This window comes from Phalacrocorax carbo, chromosome 9, assembly GCF_963921805.1.
Source record: "Phalacrocorax carbo chromosome 9, bPhaCar2.1, whole genome shotgun sequence".
Lineage (NCBI taxonomy): Eukaryota > Metazoa > Chordata > Aves > Suliformes > Phalacrocoracidae > Phalacrocorax > Phalacrocorax carbo.
Genome location: NC_087521.1, coordinates 36,980,532 through 36,986,531, shown reverse-complemented (window position 1 = coordinate 36,986,531; position 6,000 = coordinate 36,980,532).

Below are 6,000 nucleotides of genomic sequence, written 5' to 3'. Positions count from 1 at the left end.
TGTTATTGTTATTTTTATTGCTATCACAGAATCCCAGAATCCCCCACTGGCGGGGGCTGGAAGGGCCCTCTGGAGCTCACCCCATCCCACCCCTGCGTGAGCAGGCACCCCCAGAGCAGGGGCACAGGGCCGCGTCCAGGCGGGGGGTGAATGTCTCCAGGGAAGGGACCCCACAGCCTCCCTGGGCAGCCTGTGCCCCTGCTCTGGCACCTGCACAGGGAAGGGGTTTGTCCTCATGTTCAGGGGGAACTTCCCGTGTTCCAGCTTGTGCCCGTGGCCCCTTGGCCTGGCGTTGGGCACCGCTGAAAAGAGCCTAATGCTACTGTTAACACAATAATGATGATGATGATGATGATGATGATGATGATGATGATGATGATGATGATGATGATGATGATGATGTGTGTGTGGCCTCATTTAATACACTAGTATCAATAGGGAAAAAAAGGTTGCACTGGGTGCGGATGGGTACGAATGGACTGAAAACCTGCAGGACTGGAGGGGTACAAGGCTCCGGTCCAGCTCACATGCAATCACCAGACTCTTTCAGATGATGATGTTGGTGACCCTGGAGACATGGAGCTAAACACAGTGGCCTGGAGAGGCATTTGATGCCAAGGATGTTCACCTCGGCTCGGTTGCATGACACTTACACAGTCATCAGCTGGACTGTGCTGGACGCGAGAAGCCTGGCCCAGCTTTGCTAAACCACAGCAGCTCTTGAGAGTGGCCAAGGACGGAGGGAGCAACGAGGGCCATGATGCTGACCACCCCACCCAGCCCCGCGTCCCTGAGCGTGCAGATCCTTACACAGATAGGTTTTTACAATGAGGAGACTTTGTGCCTACAGCTGTTTTTTCCTTCCAGGAGACTCTGCTTTCAAATATTTACCACTTCATGCTCTTTTCTTACCTCAGACTGTAGGAGTAGGCACCGAGCAGGCCGTATATTTTAATCTTGATTATCATTGGAAGTGTCAGATTTTCATCCCATTTGCAATATTTTAAGAGCACAGATATCTAATATTAATGTGGACTCATTCAACGAGCGAAAAACACATGCTTTTCTTTGGAAGCTGACACTAGACATATTCAAATGAAATCTAATGGACACATTTTTGATTATGTGAATGACTACTTTTTAGAACAAATTTAATGGTCAGTGGCTTTAAATCAAGAAAGAATTTCTGATATGAAAAGATTCTTGGTTCACATCAAAAATATTACGGTTCATTGGGAAACTGCTAGAGGGATGCAGGAAACGGAGCCGTGTGACCAGGCGGGCTCTGCAGCTGTAACATCTATGAAATCAGAAAAAAAACCAACCCAAAAACATGCTAGCAGCTGACATTCATTTTCTGAATTAATAACATGATATCCTTTATCAAGAAAAATACATCACAGTGTAATCGCATGTTGTTTATCTTTGCTTTAAACAAGCCATTAAGATAAATCTGAAGAGAAACGGCGGCTACTTAATTAGGATAACAGTCTCGCATTGTATACTGATTCAGGAAACAACCTGGCTACTTGATGTGGGCAATTTGTACCCGACTGCTGACCCTCAATACTCAGGTAAAGCTTTTTCTCCCAGGGAAATGAGATTCGTAATCCCTCTGCAGTCCCGGTTTGACAAGTCCTCTAGTCAAACACATCATTACTTTAAGAATAATTTAAATGAGTATGTTGGCCTAATTAATTCCCAATGTATTAATAACCTGGGCTAAAGTGAGTGGTAATGCCTGAGTCTGTGCCGATTGCACTGTTAAACTGGGTTATGGAGTGAGCCAAAATCATTTAGATCATGAGGCTCTGCTCAGATGCTCTCAAGCCACCAGTACTTACCCATTTTAGGGGTAAGGGTAGCAGAGCATCCTTTGGGAAGGAGGAAGCAGCTAGTGGTCCACGTAGTCTGTCCCACCCAGCACATGAAAAGTGCAGCTCCTCACAAATCTGGGAGGGAATGGAGTCACCTTTTCAACAAAACATTTTAAAGTAACTATTTCCATCCTTCCCAAGTTGTGCAGAACACCAAGTTTAGGAAATTTGTCTTAGAAGTTAGAATTTCTATAGGTATCAGTAGCTCTACAAGGCGTATGTGCATGGAAACACGCATGCAAGCTTAATTATAAATGATTCTGCCTCTTCCTTAGCACCTACACTTCCTCTCATGTCAGTGTAGTTATAGACCAAAGTGTATCATATCACCTCTTCCATCCCACCTGTCTTATCACATGTAAAACCATAAAACTCAATTTTTGAAGCAGATATATAAATGCCATAACTCTCCTGGACATTCTGTGTACGATGCCTTCCATTCCCTTGTTTTCAGTGTCATACACAGCAGTTTGTTATTGCTTTTCATTTCAGTGTGCTGCTTTTATTACAGGTCATACTATACAGGCACCCTGCTGTGGGGGAAACAAAAGGCTACTCAAAGTAGATAGATAATTCATATATTTTCATTGTTTATAAAATTGGACAGAAAAATCATTTTTAATGAACATTTTTAAAGCATTTCTAGTGCACTCATGAGGTAAGAAAAAGTCAGTAACAGGAGTCGGCAGATGTGAAATGACAGAAACACACAATTTCTCTAAATAATTATACAGATGCTAGATAAACCATCATCTATCTTACTTTAACAAATATTTTGCAATGGCTTTCTATATACTGAATACTCCAGTAGGGGTGGTTTATCACTAGAAAAAAAAGGCACATGAGATTGAACAGCTTGCACAGTAAAATTCCTTATACTCCATGGATGGAAAAAGCAATTTGAACTAGACAACTATAAAATGAGAGATGTGAGACAGTATTTTGAGAAACAGCCGTCTTTAGTTTTGTTTTAGGCTGGAACTTCCTAAAACATCTCGTTGCTGCCTTTTCTCTTTGTCAGGATGGAAGCATTGTGAGAACTGCTGTGCTGGGGAATTCATTAAGAAAGAGTTTCAAAGTGGGATTTAACTTGGATCCATCCGTGTGTGCTGCCTTTCCATTTTATTTTTTTTTACTAAATGATGCAATTTTGAGTTTTACATGTGTCTGAAAATACTTTGGATTTAGTTTAATTATTTTTTTAACAGTTTGGATGTCTACCAATGAACAGCAGCAGTCTCAGAGGATCAGATCCCCTAACAGTAGACGGATAATGGAAGTAGAGCAAAAGGCTTCTTATCACCCTAATGAGAAAAACTTTTATACTGGGACTCTCTGAAGAGCCTGTGACAGCCCAAATCTCAGTTCCTGTTCGGAACTGAGCGCTAGGCGCTCAGCTCCATTGGAATTAAGGCAAGATAATAGTTGTTTTTATTTTTGAAAATTATAGTTGTTGAAATCATTACGGCCTTTCAAATCTTTGCATCTCTTCGGCTGTTTGATGTGGGTGTTACTGGACTTTCCTGCAGTCCAATACCCTGCAGGACAGCCCTTCCTTGTAACTGAAATTAGCAGCATGTTGACGGTTCATTGATGTCTGCATTAAGGAAATATCAGCACTGTGGAATTGTCCCCTAAAGAGAAGGGTCAGATGGGTTTGCCCCCACCTCTCACCGCTGATCAGTGCCCCCCTCCCTCATCATTTGGAAACAGAGACAGAAACCCACGAGCTGGAGGACCTGCTGCCCAGGCTGGGGTACCTGTTGATGTTCTTTAGGGTAACCCACCGACCTGAGGAGGTGGAAATTCGGCTGTTTTCCCTGCTAAGTGCATCGCCGGTCACAGCAGCTGCAGGCAGAGGCACCCCAGGGAGCGCAGGGACCGCTGAACCATCTTCCTGTCACCTCGCTGTGAAATTTTCTGCTAAAGCAGTGTTTTCAGCAAGGGGAGTCAGAAGACACGGCAAATACAAGGGCTAGATGGGGTACAAGACCCGCAGCCCTCACATAAGCAGGTTACGAAATTTCCCATGGACTTGTAGCCCAAAATATGGCCCATTGGCATTACAGTGACAACAACACATATTGTAGTGATGCATCGGTCTCCAGAACTGTCTCACCTGTCATGGCCTCAGATAATCTCAGCTTGTTTTAGCCGTGCCAGCAATTGTCAAACTGTCACAGAATTATCGGCAAAATATGTTTTAGGTTTAGTTTAACTTCATGTAATTATGCCTGCTGTTAATTAATAGGTAGCAACATCCAGTTTTTCTGCACAGAGTGAACTACCTGTGGCCCCTGGATCTGGCCACAGTTTTTCATCTTCCCACGAGGTCTGGCACAGTGACTAGGACAGGAGTAGCCCCAGGGATAGCTGGAGTCAGTGGGAAGCCCCAGATTCCCGGTGTTCAGCTCCTGTAGCACCCTCAGCTGCCTTAAAGCACAAGGACAGAAAAGTCCCACCTAGTTTTCTTTAAGTTTCCAGTTGTTATTTCATAATGCAGGAGATTGCTGTTCAGCCTCGAGAGAGGAAATTATTATGTGAACCCTCAAACCAAGCAGAGAGCAATAAAAAGTCATTGGGAGAATAATTTGTTCTCGAATGTAAAAAACTGACAAAGTGCAGAGGCAACAAGAAAAGAATTAAAACAACTTAGCCAACACCCATTCACACACACACACAAAAACCCTAACTATAAAAATCCTGAAAGCAGGGTACAACAGAGCTGCTACATTGACAAGGAATCATTCCACAGCCCTAATCCAGCATCTGTTATCTCTAAAAACATACTGCAATGAATTCCCTGTGCTCTGGAGGAAACTGTGATTTGAAAAATACCACTAGTAATTGATTCCACAAATTAACTGCTAATCCAAGAGTCCTGATTATGATTAGTCTGCTAATCAATTTATTTGATAGAAGGCTTTTTAAATTTTCTAAATTACAGTTCAGCTCTTTTCTCTCTCTCTTTTTCACTTGTTTCTTCTAATTAACTGCTTTTCCTAGCAGTGAAAAGCAAGATCGTCCTTTCTTAATTGCCTCTTGACCCTTTCTCACTCTCCAATGTGGTTGCCTTTAGAGGTTCTTCATCATGAGAGAATTAAAATGCTATCAACGAATTCAAAATATTGTTTGGCCCAGAGGAAACTTCCCAGCATGTCTGTGAATCCTTTGGAGTTATATTTACAGAGCTTTGCTGGGGAAAGTCTGACTCCCCAGTATACTGGATTGCCCTTCAGTTAATACATGCAGATGAACAACCTCCCTGGTGACTCTGCAAAAACTGCTTCAGTAATTGCTGATTGCAACACCGGCAATGAGAGGTCTGCAGCGCCTGAGTGAGCTGTGCTGCCACAGACGGCCCTAGCTAGCCGAGGAGCCATGGGGAAGATGTCTGGGCAGTCCTGACCTCAGACACGGGCTGTGCGTGCCGGAGAGCCGGGGCAGCAAGGAGTGCCTCAGGAGAGTATGCAGAAAGGTAAGAAACAAAGCACAGGGCATAGCTGTCGCACCCATGTCTGACGACCGACGGGCACTCTCAACTTCAGCCTTCACCAGATGGGTGGATTTCCAGAGTGCACTAAGGCTTTCCTTGCTGCTCCTCAAGGTGAGATTTCTGATGCAACATGCTATAAAAACTTTGGAAGCAACCACCTTGCTAGAGAGACTGTCCGTATTGCAACATCCTCTTTACTTGTCCATGGTTAAGGGTTAGCTATGAATCACAGACTCAAGGGAATCAAAGAAAAATAAAAAGCAAAGCCCTACCTGGGATGCTAGTGCTTGGAATGAAAGGACAGGACTGGATAACTCTCTTATTCCTTCTTCTCACGAAGCATCCAGGCTGGAGAGCTAAATGCGCGCATGGATAGGTGGGGCTCATCTGTACTGGATTTTCAGTCACTTCTCTGTGTATATAAAGCCTGGTTTTACACCCATGAACTCCTCCTCTTCTGCTGTCAGGCCCCAAGCAGTACACACAAGCATTTCTGACCCCTCCAGCCATCATGTCTGGCTCACAATGAAGACTATGGCAGGTCTTGCTGCAGCATTTCCTCTTCAGCTACTAATCCCAGCTTCAACAGACTGCAGCTCCAGTCTCTTAGGGTTGTGTCTTTATCCA